General features: G+C 35.5%; 1 pseudogene; it reads left to right on the top strand.

Annotated features, from left to right (window-relative positions):
* Positions 1–979: 979 nt before the first annotated feature.
* Positions 980–18,357, top strand: part of LOC139033678 (olfactory receptor 4C6-like) — a 32,017-nt pseudogene continuing 14,639 nt past the window's right edge.

The raw sequence follows: 18,357 nt of genomic DNA, 5'->3' as shown, positions 1-18,357 counted from the left end.
ATATCACATACTGAAAAACAAAGATTAAAAATCTAGTGTAGAGGTTAGACTCTTTGAAATACAATATTTAAAAACAAAAACAAAAACACACAAAAAAATTTAGAAATGTATATGAAGTTTGGTTTAAAAATAGGGTTTCTCTCTCTTTTTTTTTTTTGCCAAGGTTATAGTGAAATGAAAATGAAAATTAAGGAATAATAGAGGAGTATTAGAGGACTTTAAAAGGAAATAGAAGAGAAAATCTAGAAAAAGAAAAAAATCTTTTTTCCCTAATTAAAAAAATCGTAAAAATATATGAAAATGAAAGTTGGGGAGTAATAGGGGAGTAATAGGGAATTTTAAAAGAAAATAAATGAGAAAAAATAAAAATAAAAAAAAGGAAAGAAAAAATTTTTTTTTTCCTATTAAAAAAAAACGTGCAAATATATGAAAATGAAAGTTGAGGAGTAATGGGGGAGTAATAGGGAGTTTTAAAAGAAAATAAAAGAGAAAAAATTAAAAAAAGGAAAGAAAAAATTTTTTAATAAATTAAAAAAAGAAAATACAAGAAAATAAAAGAGAAAAAATAAAAAATAAAAAAAAGGAAAGAAAAAAAATTTTTTTTAATAAATAAAAAAAAAATACATATATATCTAGGAATTCCTCTGGAGTTGTTGCAGTCAGTGTAGGTTCAGTTCAATTTCAGATAGCTCCTCTTTCCAGCTTACACTTCTAGATATCTATAGGCCCCTTCCAGTGTAGTCGGTGTTACCTTCAGGGATTTTAATCTGTTGCACCGGTCCTTTCTGAAGCGGTTCCCTTTGTTTATTTTGGCTTCTCTTCGGTGTCTAATTTCCGCCCTGACACAGGCGGGCGGAGGTGATCTCTTATTTAGGTTCGCTAGTTCAGTTTAGTCCTGCTACGGGGAGGGTGGGGCGCTGCAGACAGATACCGCTCCGCGTGGCTAGCACTCACCGGCCACACTGGGTTTGCCCCGCTCATGGATGTCAGTGCTTTCCCCGTCTACACTGCTCAGGCTCCCGGATGCTCTATATGGAGTGGGCCCTACATTGAGTGCGGTTCCTGTTTTCTGGTACTCCACAAAAGCGCGGATTCGGTTGCGCCTGCCTTCTGTGCCTTTCCTGGCCTGCGCGGCCCAGGCAGCCAGAGGCTTGGGCGTACTTTGCCTGAGTGCGGCGTGCTTTTCCCCTCCGCGGCCCCAGCGTGCGCCGCCAGTCAGGTCTCAGGAAGTCTTTAGATAGGAACCGGCGGCCTGTTTGCAATGCGGGAGGGGGTGGCTTCTCAGGGGCTGAGTTTGCCCTTTTCCCCTTCCCCCTGCCTCCTACCTCCAGCGGGGACGGGCCGGCTCTTTTCTGTACTTTCTCATTCCCTTTGTTTTGCGAACCGCAGGCAGTGTGTTCCGGCCGGTTAATTTTGTCCCACCGTTTAAAAAAAGCTCCCTCCGATTGCTCTCAGGGTCTTCGGGCCGGTCCTTACCCTAAGCAATGCCGCCCGCTCCTCTCCATTCCGCCCCCGCTTGTTGCTGGCGGGTGCAGGCGTCTGGGGTACTTTTCTGCTGGGAGTTGCTTTTAGGCACGTAATCTGTGGGCCTTATTTAATTTTTCCTCCCAGTTAGATTGCCGAAAACTTCCCCCAGTCCCGCCAGTGCGAGGGTTTCCTGGTGATTGGAAACTTCCTCTATTAAGACTCCCTTCCCAGGACGGGTCACCGTCCGTAGCTCTTTTGTCTCCCTTTTTATCTTTTATATTTTGTCCTACCTCCCTTTGAAGACAATGGGCTGCTTTTCTGGGCGCCTGATGTCCTCTGCTAGCGATCAGAAGTTGTTTTGTGAAATTTGCTCAGCGTTCAAATGTGTTCTTTCAATGAATTTGTAGGGGAGAAAGTGGTCTCCCCGTCCTATTCCTCCGCCATCTTGGCTCCTCCCCCCAGCACTTCCTTTTATGACAGCATAATGAAGGGAGGGCAGACTGCATTCAAAGATTCTTTTTCACTTAATGTCTCCCATCATCTTGTGCCTCTTTGAATTGAAACTCCTTTTTTTTTTTTTTTTTTAAACCAGGCTCATTACATGCTCACAGGACCAAGTCCTAGAATATTTTAATTAAAATGAAATTTCTCTTTGGTGCAAAAAATAACACTACATCTCTTCCTACATGCAATCTGCTATAAAATGTATCACAAAGCTGTTACACTCAAAGCTCCATTTCATAAAAAGATAAAGTTTATGCATTGATACATGTGTTTCTGAAATGTTATAAGAGCAATTGAATACTGCACTTTACTCAATCTGACATTAAAGAATGTTATTTTTTTTCTAAATTAATTAATGTATTCAACAATTAAAACAAAAATTCTGGCAATTTTTCCTGAATTTGAGAATTTGATTTCAAACCTCAGAAACAGTTAATAACCAATATAGTTAACCTAACTTTTTAAAAGAAAGTACCCAAAGGAATTGAAGCATATTATAAAACTATGGTAATTAAAGAGTAACTGCTAAAGACAAACTGCTTCACTTGAACATAGTAAATAAGTAAACATATAAATATGTTGAAATTTAGTCAATGTTTTATTGAAATTTCAAGTTGATGTAAAATAATGAACTTTTCAGTAACTGGATGTGAGGACTTTGAATTACTCTCTGGAGGAAAAAACAGCACCTCATAGGGCACATAAAAAGATTATATGCCAGATAATTGAAAGATATAAATGTATCAAGCAAAATTAGAAAAAGTATTTGAAAAATAATTAGAATTTCTATCATCGTATAGGACATTTATAAAGCAATGTACTAAAGCAAATTAATAAAGAATCATATAGTACATTTAAATTTTCTGCATGGTAAAATCCCACATGGACAAAATATTTTAAAAAAATGGTGAAATGACCCATCTCTATGACTGATTCATGGTGACATATGGAAAAAACCAACACAATATTGTAAAGAAAATATCCTCCAATTAAAAACAAATAAATTAGAAGCAAAAAAGTGACAAAATTAGATTAATATAAATCCTATAAGTCTATAATTTCAAGATATATAGCCCAGTTTTTCTAAAAGAACAATGCATTTCAATAGGCAATGCATAGAAAGGAAGCTATTAGTAGCCAATCAGATGTGTGTGAAAATACACAATCTCCTTAAAATCAGAGTAATACACAATAAACAATGAGATGCTATCTCCACTGATCAGTTTCATAAAAATAAAAAGTTTGAGCATGTAAAGTTTTGATGTACAACCCAGAGCAACTTACCCTGAAACTACACAAATACATTCATTGCAGACTTGTCTCCATTCAAAACAAACTAAAAATGACCTAAATATTTGAAAATAGAATAGAAATAGGTTGTGTTATGTTTTTATTAGGAAAACTAGGAAGAAATTTTAATGTTGGATTCATGTGGCACATCTACTGTGATATAAATCACTAAGATATATTTTGAATAAAAACATAATAAAGCACACAGGGATAATCTAAGTATAACACCTGTATGTTAAAAAAAATGTCCACTGAATATTGTGAAGTTGTTATCAGAACCTCTATACTTATAAATTGACATGGAAAAGTGTGGAGGAAAGATTTACTTGTCAGAAACAAGGAGAGAGATGGCCAAAGGGGATTTTGGTGGTAAACAGCATTTTGATTTCTTTACTAAAGAAGGTGTAATGTCAATATTGCTTCCATAATTAAAATTCATTTAAAATCTCTTATTTTGTAATATGGTTTAAGAAGTATACAATGCATAATGAATGAGATTAAAATATAAACCCAATCCTTTACTAGAATTCAGTAAACACATATAACTTATTTCTCATCAGTTCCATCATTTTCTTAACGAATTCAACAAATGTAGACATTGATGCCATCAGCTGTAATTAAATATGTAAACATAACAAACTGATACATTTCACCCCCCCACTCTTCTCCACAAAGAGGTATCTGAGATATGGAAATGGGAAACACATCTATATATGCATCTACATTTATACTAATATCTGCTTCTCCTTTTACATGGCATGGGTTTTGTAGCAACATTAAAAAGTCTAGTTATACATTTGTAGTTCTGATAGGATTTAATTAAATTCCAGGATCATTTGTTAAATCTAATAGCTATTATTATTGAAGGATCAAATTTTTAATTTGCTCTTTTTTCACTCCTCCTTGTTTTGCTGAACCAACACTGACTCTTATTACTTCTTTAATACAAGAAATAATGAATTTGCAACAGAGGATGCTAAATAATTAAGGTGTGATACATTAAAGGTATTTGATATGCAAGGGACTCACTAGAAAGGTCATCTTATAAATTCCTTCTAATTAACTGAAAACACCATCTCTGTTACATATTCATTTTAAAAATCTACATGGAGAACATCCTGACAGAGATAGTTAAGAAACCAAGGCTCATTCTGCCTTACCACAATCTTCAAAAAAGGAATTAAAAAAAAAAATCCCTGATATTCAGGGTCATCTTGGTTTCTTCAGTCTCAAAGAAAGTGTTTCTTAGAAAAGAGAACTGAGTAATCTTCAATTCCTAAAATAAAATTGGCAGTAATATCCCCCAAAAGACAGCTTATCAATGGTTAACGTGAGTGCTTGAGTTAAACTAAGTGGGTTCCAGTATGTGGCCCGCTACTTAACTGTTAGATAATCTTAGTCAAGTTAAACATTCTTTGAGCCTTGTATTTTTTTTCATCTGAAAACAGTGATGATAATAGTACCTATTACATAGGACTCTTGTGAAAATCTAGTGAAAAGATCCATATAAAGCATTTAGATACAGATATGGGCATCTAACGCATTGCAATAATTATCTAAATAATAACTTTCATTATTAATTCAAAAAGGACTAATATTCTATAAATGCTTCACCATTTATAAGACAAGGGGAGCACAAGGAATACTTTTTCTTCAATGAGTTTAACATGCCACTGAGTACAGATTTCTATAAAAGTCATAAAGTATTTTGACAACTAATCACTACTGAAAATTCCAAATTAACTACCAGGATATAAAGTAGGTAATCAGATTACCCCACTTTACAAGTGGAAGAACAGAATTAAAGTTTAAAACTTTATTTATGGAGACCTCCAGTACCTTATAAAAAATAATTTCTTCTACAATTAGAAATAAATGAAATGAACCTGAGAGGGTAACAGGCAGGAAGGCCAGGGGTCTCCAAACAGAGGAAATAGGCTGCAAGTGCCAGACATTTTTATCTCTCTTAAGCAGCAGGAGGAAACAAACTGGCGATATTTTTTTTTCTTCTCTATACAAATTTAAAAGGAGGTTTCTCTTAAAATGCTGTGTTGCCATGACACCTGGTCTCACCTGAAGCTAGCTATTCTCAAACCTTGAGTTAACCAATACATTTTTTCTTATGGAAATGTTGGCTTTAAGCTATGGTAATGTACCCCAGACTCTGTCTTCAAGTTGGTTCCACCAAGTGGCTCAACCTACTTGACAAACTGGTATGTTATACTCAGATATTGTTCCCCTAATCTATGTAAATGAAACTGTTCATGTGGTAATCTGCCCTTCTACAAGATTCAAGTCAATCATTTTATGGCCTGGGATGAATTATCTGGTGCCATTCTGAGTTTTAAGACATTCATTTCTTTTCATTAAAAGACTGCTAGTGACTATATAACATCCAGCTGAAGACTAGGAGGGGGGTACTCTTTCTGTCCCCTTCTGATGCCTATGTCAGAAGCTTTCTCCATCTCCTTTATACTTTAATAAAACTTTATTACACAAAAGCTCTGAGCGATCCAGCCTCGTCTCTGGCCCTGGATTGAATTCATCTCCTCCAGAGGCCAAGAATCCCGGAGTCTTATCGTTCAGCAACAACCTTTTCAAACCCTTTAAAAGAATAACTATCTCATCCACATATTTTACTTGTTTTTTTCTAGTTTTCAGCAGTTGTTTTTTCAACTTGAAAGTATACGCAAAAATTTATATATATATATATATGCCTAATCTACATTTTTTAAAGACACAGCTATTGGTTACATAATGTGAATTTCTCTGACTGTGGTCACTGAAATTTATTCCTATACTATCAATATTCATTCTAAATACCAGGCATTATTGCAAAGTATTACAGACGTATGACACAGGAAGTCAGAAAATGTAGGTTCTGTTCCTGATCTGACACTCCCTGATTACATAATTTAGGGAAAAAAAATCACATTTGATGAGTGTCTCTTTCCTCTTAAGAAAAAGAACTGTAGTTTTCAAGCTGTTTTTTCCAGCTGCAAATAATTCTTTTCAAAAATCAAGTGAACTACTAAATCATTTATAAATTAATTTTCATCATTTTTATCATCTTTATTTTGCTTATTTTTTGTCTTGTTTAATGATTTAACATTCTTTCAACTTGTTTTTCTCATTGCTTTTTCTATCAAAAGTATGTTGTAAAACATTCCAGAATTATCTTAACCTCCCATCTTAGCATCTAATCGTCCCAAGTTTGACATCAGAATTTCAAGATAGCATTTCTATTGTCCGTTTCTGTTAAAACAGAATTCAGGTTCTTATGTGACCTATTAAAATCACAGATTGTCACATGACAAAATTTATAAGCTTAAAAGGCTGTTAAAGCTATAAAAGACATAGTTACCAAGCAGATATATTTTAAAAAATACACATTTCTGGAGAAATAATTTCCTTGGACTAAAATGTAGATAAGGATAGGTGATGCTATAGCAATTTAAAGAGATGACTACATAAAGCTATGCATGCAAGTATAAAGAAACAAGGAAGAAAGAAAAGATATAAAAAGGAAACGAAAGAGAACTCACATATTTAGTATCACCAATTTCAATAAATATGAGGGAATATCCTTGACTTCTTGAACTCATGACAACCTATAAAACACACACACACACACACACACACACACACACACTCACACACATGCATATCTCCTAAATCTAAATAATAAGAAGTCTCTTAAGGGATAAAAGCAGTGAAAAATATCATGCTTTGTACAAACTATATTTAAAATAAATATTTTAACATCTATTTTCTGTATACTCAGAATAGGAATGAGAATTTAGTCACAAAATTGCAGAAAAAAAGTGTCAAACACATACAAACCTTTCTCTCTTGTCTTGTTCCCTTCTATCAGCAAGTCCAGCTCCTTATATGCACAGGCTTTGGGAGCTCCTGGAAAATCTGCAGTGAAGTCAGGAGGGCTAGTTAGAGGCACTGGAGGAACCCAGCTGCAGTCCCAATGGCAGTCCCTATAGTAATTCTTTGACAAGGTTGATAAAAATAAACCCTGGTGATTTTAATCTGCTTCTGCTCTGGCTTTTCAAGTGTGCTTTATAAAATATGTTCTTTTAGATTGCTTCAAGTATATGACATCAAATATCAAATGTAGGTTTTTATGATCAGTGACCAAAAAGTTTTAAAATTAGTTTTGACTTTCTACACAGGGAATAAAACCTAAGGCATTCATTATAATTTTGTGTTAGCCAAAAATTTGTTTGGATTTTTCAATAGGATGTTAAAGAACTATATTCAAATTTTTAAAATGTAATTAGACCAAACTTAAACATCTACATTTCCACGAAGCTTATCCTGATTATATTATTTTTTCAGCAATAAATCCATAGCCCAAACAACATGTTCCAATTCCAGTATGTAATTTCACCAGATCATTTGATTTACCTTTCATAGACAGTCTGAGGTTTTTGCTTGTTTGTTTTGATTTGGGCTTTGTGTGTGTGTATTAAATATTGGTAGTCTCTTATCTATTTCCACAAAGGCATCAAAGAGGTAATTTGACAATAGGCAACTAGTAACTAGCATATTAGAATCTGACTCTGGCCAAAATGCTTCTCTAATGCTACAATAATCATAAAAAGTACTACCACACTTGACACATAGGAAGTACTTAATCAACATCTCCAGACATTTAATTTAGGGTAACATAATAAAATAATGTGCTGAATATTTCAAAACCATGTTTAAAATTTTAACTGTATAGTTAAGACTCCAGCTATGCACTGGTATCCAAGTTATACAGTCTGTTCTAATAGAATTTCAATAGCAGGGATAAAGTAAATGAATAAGATAACCTTTATAATTCTGATTGGGCTTGACTGGTGGCTCAGTCAGTAAAGAATCTGCCCACATGGCAGGAGATGTGGGTCCAGTCACTCTGTTGGGAATATCCCCTGGAGAAGGAAATGGCAACCAACTCCAGTATTCTTGCCTGGGAAATTCCATGGAGAGAGGAGCTAGCAAGCTACAGTCCATGGTATTGCAAGAGTCAGATACAACTTAACTAAACCACCACCACCATAGTTTTGATTATTTAATGATATCAAAGTAACATACAATTCAAATAATTTATTTTTGCATTTTACTTGAACTAAACTTATATTGTGTTCCACTGCCTAAACACTTTAATTTTTGTGCTTTTGATGTCAAAAACATGGCAAGGATGAGTGATTATTTTCATGTGTGTATGTGCCTGGTGTATGTGAATGTGATAATAACAGGAAGATGGCCAAATGAGGAGACAGAGCAACAGTGTCAAAACTAATTAGATATGCATCTAGGTACTCAAGAGAAGAAGTAGCAGCTTTATGTAGGAGACCAAGTGCCCAGGATAACTTATCTTAGGTGTACACCACCTAAGATGCTAAAGCTAGAAATTCTGTATGACTACCAAATGTACTTTTAACCAGCTATGTGACTTTGGGAAAGATTTTTAATTAATTTGGATTCAGATTCTTCATTACAAATACAGTGAGAATATATATTTCATTATACATAATTAATATGTATTCTCTATTATTAGTGGTACTATTATTGCTATTGTGGCTGACTTTTTGCGACCCTATGGACTGTAGTCTGCCAGGCTCCTCTGTGCATGGGATTCTCCAGGCAAGAAAACTGGGGTGAGTTGCCATGTCCTCCCCCAGGGGACGCTCCCAATCCAGGGATCAAACCTGCATCTTTTAAGTCTCTTTAATTGGAAGACAGGTTCTTTACCACTGAAGTGTAAGAGTGAAAGTGAAGTGAAAGTGTCAGTCGCTCTGTCATGTCCAACTCTTTGCAACCCCATGGGCTGTAGCCCACCAGGTTCCTCTGTCCACAGAATTCTCCAGGCAAGAATCGTAGAGTGGGTAACCATTGCCTTCTCCAGGGGATCTTCCTGACCCAGGGATTGAACCCAGGTCTCCTGCATTGAAGGCAAATTCTTTACCATCTAAGACACCAAGGGAAGCACCATTTAAATGTTCATTTAAATTGATATTACAATGTCACATATATCTCCCAAGGCTCTTTCCCATGTGGAAGGGAATGCTATCTTTTCTCATGGATAAAATTTTGATAGAGAATAGAACGATGACCTACTTAATAGAAATAATATTTCTGCCCTAATTTTTAAGATTTCTTTCCTTCTACTAACCCTGGGGTTCTTCATTTCTTCCTCCTCTAGTTGCTTTAGGTGTAGAGTTAGGTTATTTATTTGACTTTTTTCTTGTTTCTTGAGGTAGGCCTCTAACGCTATGAATCTTCCCCTTAGCACTGCTTTTACAGTGTCCCATAGGTTTTGGGTTGTGTTTTCATTTTCATTCATTTCTATGCATATTTTAATTTCTTTTTTGATTTCTTCTATGATTTGTTGGTTATTCAGAAGCGTGTTGTTTAGCCTCCATATGTTTGAATTTTTAATAATTTTTTTCCTGTAACTGAGATCTAATCTTACTGCACTGTGGTCAGAAAAGATGACTGGAATGATTTCAGTCTTTTTGAATTTACCAAGACTCGATTTATGGCCCAGGATGTGATCTATTCTGGAGAAGGTTCCGTGTGCACTTGAGAAAAAGGTGAATTTGATTGTTTTGGGGTGAAACGTCCTATAGATGTCAATTAGGTCTAGCTAGTCCATTGTGTCCGTTAAACTTTGTGTTTCCTTGCTCATTTTCTGATTAGTTGATCTATCCATAGTTGTGAGTGGGGTATTAAAGTCTCCTACTATTATTGTGTTACTATTAATTTCCTCTTTCATACTCGTTAGCGTTTGCCTTACATATTGCGGTGCTCCTATGTTGGGTGCATATATATTTATAATTGTTATATCTTCTTCTTGGATTGATCCTTTGATCATTATGTAGTGTCCATCTTTGTCTCTTTTCACAGACTTAATTTAAAGTCTATTTTATCTGATATGAGTATTGCGACTCCTGCTTTCTTTTGGTCTCCGTTTGCGTGGAATATTTTTTTCCAGCCCTTCACTTTTAGTCTGTATGTGTCCCTTGCTTTGAGGTGGGTCTCTTGTAGACAGCATATATAGGGGTCTTGCTTTTGTATCCATTCAGCCAGCCTTTTGTCTTTTGGTTGGGGCATTCAACCCATTTACATTTAAGGTAATTATTGATAGGTATGGTCCCGTTGCCATTTATTTTGTTGTTTGGGGTTCACGTTTATATCACCTTTCTGTGTTTCCTAAAAGCTGGTCTTTTGAAAAAATAAACAAAATAGACAAACCATTAGCAAGACTCATTAAGAAACAAAGGGAGAAGAACCAAATTAACAAAATTAGAAATGAAAATGGAGAGATCACAACAGACAACACTGAAATACAAAGGATCATAAGAGACTACTACCAGCAGCTCTATGCCAATAAAATGGACAACTTGGAAGAAATGGACAAGTTCTTAGAGAAGTATAACTTTCCAAAACTGAACCAGGAAGAAATAGAAGATCTTAACAAACCCATCACAAGCAAGGAAGTCGAAACTGTAATCAGAAATCTTCCAGCAAACAAAAGCCCAGGACCAGATGGCTTCACAGCTGAATTCTACCAAAAATTTAGAGAAGAGCTAACACCTATCCTACTCAAACTCTTTCAGAAAATTGCAGAGGAAGGTAAACTTCCAGGCTCATTCTATGAGGCCAACATCACCCTAATTTCAAAACCAGACAAAGATGCCACAAAAAAAGAAAACTACAGGCCAATATCACTGATGAACATAGATGCAAAAATCCTTAACAAAATTCTAGCAAACAGAATCCAACAACATATTAAAAAAATCATTCATCATGACCCAGTGGGATTTATCCCAGGAATGCAAGGATTCTTTAATATCCGCAAATCAATCAATGTAATACACCACATTAACAAATTGAAAGATAAAAACCGTATGATTATCTCAATAGATTCAGAAAAAGCCTTTGACAAAATTCAACATCCATTTATGATTAAAACTCTCCAGAAAGCAGGAATAGAAGGAACATACCTCAACATAATAAAAGCTATATATGACAAACACACAGCAAGCATCACCCTCAATGGTGAAAAATTGAAAGCATTTCCCCTGAAATCAGGAACAAGACAAGGGTGCCCACTCTCACCACTACTATTCAACATAGTTTTGGAAGTTTTGGCCACAGCAATCAGGGCAGAAAAAGAAGTAAAAGGAATCCAGATAGGAAAAGAAGAAGGGAAACTTTCTCTGTTTGCAGATGACATGATGCTCTACATAGAAAACCCTAAAGACTCTACCAGAAAATTACTAGAGCTAATCAATGAATACAGTCAAGTTGCAGGATATAAAATTAACACACAGAAATCTCTTGCATTCCTATACACTAACAATGAGAAAACAGAAAGAGAAATTAAGGAAACAATACCATTCACCATTACAACAAAAAGAATAAAATATTTAGGAGTATATCTACCTAAAGAAACAAAAGACCTATACATAGAAAACTATAAAACACTGATGAAAGAAATCAAAGAGGACACAAACAGATGGAGAAATATACCGTGTTCATGGATTGGAAGAATCAATATTGTCAAAATGGCTATACTACCCAAAGCAATCTATAGATTCAATGCAATCCCTATCAAACTACCAACGGTATTTTTCACAGAACTAGAACAAATAATTTCACAATTTGTATGGAAATACAAAAAACCTCGAATAGCCAAAGGAATCCTGAGAAGGAAGAATGGAACTGGAGGAATCAACCTGCCTGACTTCAGACTCTACTACAAAGTCACAGTCATCAAGACAGTATGGTACTGGCACAAAGACAGAAATATAGATCAATGGAACAGAATAGAAAGCCCAGAGATAAATCCACGAACCTATGGTCACCTTATCTTCGACAAAGGAGGCAAGGATATACAATGGAAAAAAGATAACCTCTTTAACAAGTGGTGCTGGGAAAACTGATCAACCACCTGTAAAAGAATGAAACTAGAACACTTTCTAACACCATACACAAAAATAAACTCAAAATGGATTAAAGATCTAAATATAAGACCAGAAACTATCAAACTCCTAGAGGAGAACATAGGCAAAACACTCTCCGACATAAATCACAGCAGGATTCTCTATGACCCACATCCCAGAATTTTAGAAACAAAAGCAAAAATAAACAAATGGGACCTAATGAAACTTAAAAGCTTTTGCACAACAAAGGAAACTATAAGCAAGGTGAAAAGACAGCCCTCAGATTGGGAGAAAATAATAGCAAACGAAGCAACAGACAAAGGATTAATCTCAAAAATATACAAGCAACTCCTCCAGCTCAACTCCAGAAAAATAAATGACCTAATCAAAAAATGGGCCAAAGAACTCAACAGACATTTCTCCAAGGAAGACATACAGATGGCTAACAAACACATGAAAAGATGCTCAACATCACTCATTATCAGAGAAATGCAAATCAAAACCACAATGAGGTACCATTATACACCAGTCAGGATGGCTGCTATCCAAAAGTCTACAAGCAATAAATGCTGGAGAGGGTGTGGAGAAAAGGGAACCCTCTTACACTGTTGGTGGGAATGCAAATTAGTACAGCCACTATGGAAAACAGTGTGGAGATTTCTTAAAAAGCTGGAAATAGAACTGCCATATGACACAGCAATCCCAGTTCTGGGCATACACACCAAGGAAACCAGATCCGAAAGAGACACGTGCACCCCAATGTTCATCACAGCACTGTTTATAATAGCCAGGACATGGAAGCAACCCAGATGCCCATCAGCAGACGAATGGATGAGGAAGCTGTGGTACATATACACCATGGAATATTACTCAGCCATTAAAAAGACTTCATTTGAATCAGTTCTAATGAGATGGATGAAACTGGAGCCCATTATACAGAGTGAAGTAAGCCAGAAAGATAAAGACCATTACAGTATACTAACACATATATATGGCCTTTGAAAGATGGTAACGATAACCCTATATGCAAAACAGAAAAAGAGACTCAGATGTATAGAACAGACTTGTGGACTCTGGGAGAAGGCGAGAGTGGGATGCTTCAAGAGAACAGCATTGAAACATGTATATTATCTAGGGTGAAACAGATCACCAGCCCAGGTTGGATACATGAGACAAGTTCTCAGGGCTGGTGCACTGGGAAGACCCAGAGGTATCGGGTGAAGAGGGAGGTGCGAGGAGGGACTGGGATGGGGAATGCATGTAAATCCATAGCTGATTCATGTCAATGTATGACAAAAACCATTACAATATTGTAAAGTAATTAGCCTCCAACTAATAAAAATAAATGGAAAAAAATATTTAAAAAAATAAAAAAAATTAATTAATGAAACACACACACACACCCAAAAAAAAGAAATAATAGAGCTATACTTTTGAAATATGGAATGATACATTCTCTGATTCCCTTGCTAAAGCTATGATTTTTAAAAAGACTCCTTTATCTCTGTGGTAAGCATAATGCCAAAATGCCCCTCAAGATTTCCTGCCCGAACCCTTGGGACTTTAAGTATGGTACTATATCACATCTATGTTAAATTACATGTCATAAAGGATTTCAAAAATGTAATTATGCTTGCTAATCAGTTTACTTTGAGTCATATTTGAGCTCTATTTAATCCCATAATTTCTTTAAAAACAGAGAATTTTCCCTGGCTGATAACAGAAGAGGAATTACAGAAATTGAGAGTGCAATCAGGAAGAATTATATGCACAATTGCTGCGTTTGAAGACAGAGAGTTACATTCAAGGACTTCAACCTGTTGATAATGACCCCTAGCTGAAAGCCAGCAAGGAAATCAGGGCTTCAGTCTTATAATTACAGGAAGTGAATTTTTACAGCAATCTGAATGAACCTGAAAGAAATTTTTCCCTAGAACCTTCAGATTAAAGCCCAGCCCAGTAGATCTTTGATTTTGACCTCACTGATGACAGAAACTTACTCAAACACCAGACAGGAAACACTGGAGATAGTAAATGGGTGCTATTTTAGGATATTACTTTGTGGTAATCTGTTACACAGTAATAGATACATAAAATAGTAAAAATAATTACTCTGTTACTAGATTCATTATCTATAAGTTGAGCTTAATTTATTAGCTAAATTTAGATTAGCTTAAATTTAGCATCTAGATCTGTTATCAATATATCTGAACTGTAGCAAAGAATACTAAGTTAAAGGTGATCGAATTCTCATTGTTTTTCTTTAAAATAGTTGAAGTCTTTTAGAAAAAAAAAATTAAAAATACTATATAATCTACACACACACACACACACACACACACACACACCCCAATTGCATCTGTGTCATGTGCTGATTGGACAGCAAGGAGATCAAACCAGTCAGTCCTGAAGGAAATTGGCCCTCAATATTCATTGGAAGGACTGATGCTGAAGCTTAAATACTCTGGTCAACTAATGCGAAAAGCCAACTTATTGGAAAAGACCCTGAGGCTAGGGAAGATTGAATTCGGCAGTAAAATGGGGTGGCAGAGGATGAGACGGTTGGATGGCATCACCGACTCAATGGACATGAGTTTGAGCAAACTCCAGGAGATAGTGAAGGACAGGGAAGCCTGGTGTGCTGCAGGTCCATAGGGTCACAAAGAGTTGGAGAGCTGGACATGACTTAGTGGCTGAACAACAACAAAAATATGATAAGGCCAGCATGGACATTGAATAAGCAATGTATACTTGTAAAAGACACAGTTAGATGGTAATAAAATCTAAATACAAAACAGTGAGTAAATGATTTAACAATATGAAAAAATCAGTCATATTCGCCAATAAGTTAAAACATTAATTGATAAGACATTGTCAGAATGGTAAGTTAATGGTAGATTTGATAGTATATAAAGAGTGAATCTGAGACTACTAGAATTCTTGAATGCCAGAATGGTTCTGTTTATAACCTGAGGTGGGAAGGTTACATAGCAAAATTTTTTTTAATGTGTATTTCCTTTCCTCTCTTTTTTTATTGCTGTTGACTTGAAGGTGCTGTTCACACCTTCTTCAAGTTCATGAAAAATAAAAAATGAATAAAGAAACTAACCTACACACCAGGGTATGATTCCCTGACACTGGTGATTACCAGATGCCATATTTCCCTTCCTCCAGCATAAATGAGACTGGATCTATAGGAAAGGGAGACAGAGGGCTTTATGGAAGAGGAATAAGGAACATGACTGCCCCAGTGGGACAGAGATCACTTGATGTGTGAGCTTGTAAGGAGATTCTGAGACCCTACGATTAAAGAATGGTGCAGAAGAAACCTGAAGTGTTGGGGCTCCCTTTTTGTGCAGACTAGTCAGTCTCCATTAACCCATCACACTTACTCAAATTTAAAAGTCCTAAAACTGTGCAAGTCTTCCTAGAGGAAGGGTTATAAGAAACAAGGATTTGTTTGAAGATGTGGAGAAAAGGGAACACTTGTACACTGTTGGGAATGTAAATCAATGTAGCCACTATGGAAAATAGTATGAAGTTTCCTCAAAGAATTAAAAAGAACTACTATAATTTACCAATTCTACATGTGGATATACATCCGGGGTTGGGGGGGAGTCTTAAAAAGATATTTTACCCTCATGTTTAATGTGTTGTTATCCACAATAGCCAAATATAGATATAACCTAAGTGTACATCAAAAGATTCATGGAAAAATAAAATGTGGTGTGCATATGCAATGGAATATTCTTAAGCAGTATAAAAGAAGGAAACCCTACCTTCTGCAACAATGTGGCTGGAACCTGAGGGCATTATGCTAAGTAAAATAAATCAGACAGAAAAAGACAAATTGTATGTTCTCACATGCAGAACTCTGTAACAGCTAAACGTATAGAAATACTAGAAGGGTGGTTTCCAGGAGCCAGGAAGTAGGAGAAATAGGGAGATATTAATAAAATAAAAGAGATTCTCAAAAAAAAAAAGAAAAGAAAGAAAAGAGATTCTCACTTAAAAGTAAGTGTTTAGGTGATCTAATGTGTTGAATGGTGACTGTAATTAACAATAATGTATTACATGTTGGATGCCATCACTGACTTGATGGATATGAATTTGGTGATGGACAGAGAAGCCTGGTGTGCTGCAGTCCATGTGGTCGCAAAGACTTGGACATGGCTAAGCGACTGAACTGAACTTATTATATGTTGGAATGTCATCAAGAGAATAGATCTTATGTATTATCACCAAATACCAGCACACACATATACCCATAATAGTATTCAGAGTGAATGCATTAAGTAAATTTATTGTGATACTCATTTTCCAATATATACTTGTATCAAATCATCACAAAACTTACATATATCATATGTCAATAGTCTCTCAATAAAACTAAGGAAAAAAAAAAAAAAAACAAGCCACATTTACTTAAAATGTTCAGGCAAATTTTTTATTAGTTACTATAGTGTTTTCCTCATTTTTCCCAGCATGACAGGTAATGGTCCATGCTAAATGAACTTGATAAATTGATATGTATATTTTTACCCCATTATCCTCCCTGCCAACTCTTCTAAATCATAGCAGGTTGTACCAGAGATAACAGCTTCTTGGGGAGTTACTACATGGTTTGACCAATGACTTGAGCTTAGTCTATTCAAATGCACGTTTACTCAGATTTCCTGACTGGAATTCTGAATAGGAATTGGATACAGCAGAGAAAAGGGGGAGAATATTGGAAGATACATGGAGAAATAATTGCTACCTTGACAACCCAGAGCCATGTGAAGGCAAACATTTTGAGTAAACAGACAACATGAAGGCAATAGAGAATTTTTTTTAAAAAGTGAATTAATAAAGAAAAAAAATAAAGAATCACAGACAAGCTCAGAGAATGGCAGTTATGGCAGGAGTCTGAACTCCCAGAACCCTGAACTGTTAATGACTTTCTAGTTTATCCTAAGGCACACAGATCCTTATTATTAACTTGATTTTACAAGAACAACAAAAAGATACATTCTTCATTTTCTATAAATAAGTGAGCCTGATTGAACCCCAGTGCCTGATTCATTCTCTCTAAAGTGATAAATGCAATTTTAATATGCAAGAAATAAAACAACTAATCTCTGCTTAGCATTCTTTCATGTTAAATAGCACATGGAAAATGAACATTCACTAGAAAATCTGTTCTGAATAGCATAAATGATAGACAAAAATACAATGTTTGTTTCCTTGGCAGGAAAAATAAGATGAGGACATTTATATAGTTTTAGGTCAGTAATTAGATATTAGTAGGTGACCACTAATTTTTGTAAGAAAATGGTCTAATCAGCTACAGAGCATGAGTGTTATAGGTGTAGGGTCAAAGTTAAATTATTGAGGAAAATAGAGAAGTTGCTAGGCCCAGTGTGACCAGCAACCCAATCCCCCTCTTTCTTTCATCTGAAGGCAGGTCTCTATCACTCTATTTTCCCATTCACCAGTCTTGCCGTCTTACCTGAACACAGGAACTATTTGTATTTAAGGCAGAGGAAATTAACAGCAATAACAAAAAAGTCATTTGGAATCTACACATGTTATAGGCAATGAGTACATATTTGGATGTATAATTATTTTAAGGTAATTAGACTATATAATACAGAGCTTATATTTTCTTCTTTCTCCAGAAAACTCCAAATGAAACAAACAGTTCCACTCTTTTACTTGGACTTTGGGCCTAGTCCTGGAAACTGTGAGCTCGCAATGTATACTGACTGCTGAGAGCCCTGAGAAGAAAGGGTCTCACATTTCACTATGGAGATTTTCACTTAATCTTTGTGTACATGCTGTTGTACATGTTATCACTGCCCTCCATAGTGATATCAGGAACACTTTTGCTCATTTTTAAAAAATAATAGACCTCCACTTTGGTGGGATGGAATAGAGGAAGTGTCACCTGACTATCAGAAAGTAACCTGGGGAAATGATCTTTATGTAATTCAATGTATGTTTCATGCCTACTTTTTGTGGAACTTGATGGTATTACTTATCTCTTTTCCAAATGGTTGTAACTTCTACTCTGTTAAGTTACTTACCTACCACTCATATCTATGTTTCAAAAAACATGTGAAAATCATTTACCAACTGGTATTTCCTGTCTGTTTTTTTCTGTCAT

The sequence above is a fragment of the Odocoileus virginianus genome, unplaced genomic scaffold (assembly GCF_023699985.2).
Source record: "Odocoileus virginianus isolate 20LAN1187 ecotype Illinois unplaced genomic scaffold, Ovbor_1.2 Unplaced_Scaffold_30, whole genome shotgun sequence".
In the NCBI taxonomy this organism is placed as follows: Eukaryota; Metazoa; Chordata; class Mammalia; order Artiodactyla; family Cervidae; genus Odocoileus; species Odocoileus virginianus.
This window is presented reverse-complemented; position numbering and strand designations above follow the sequence as displayed.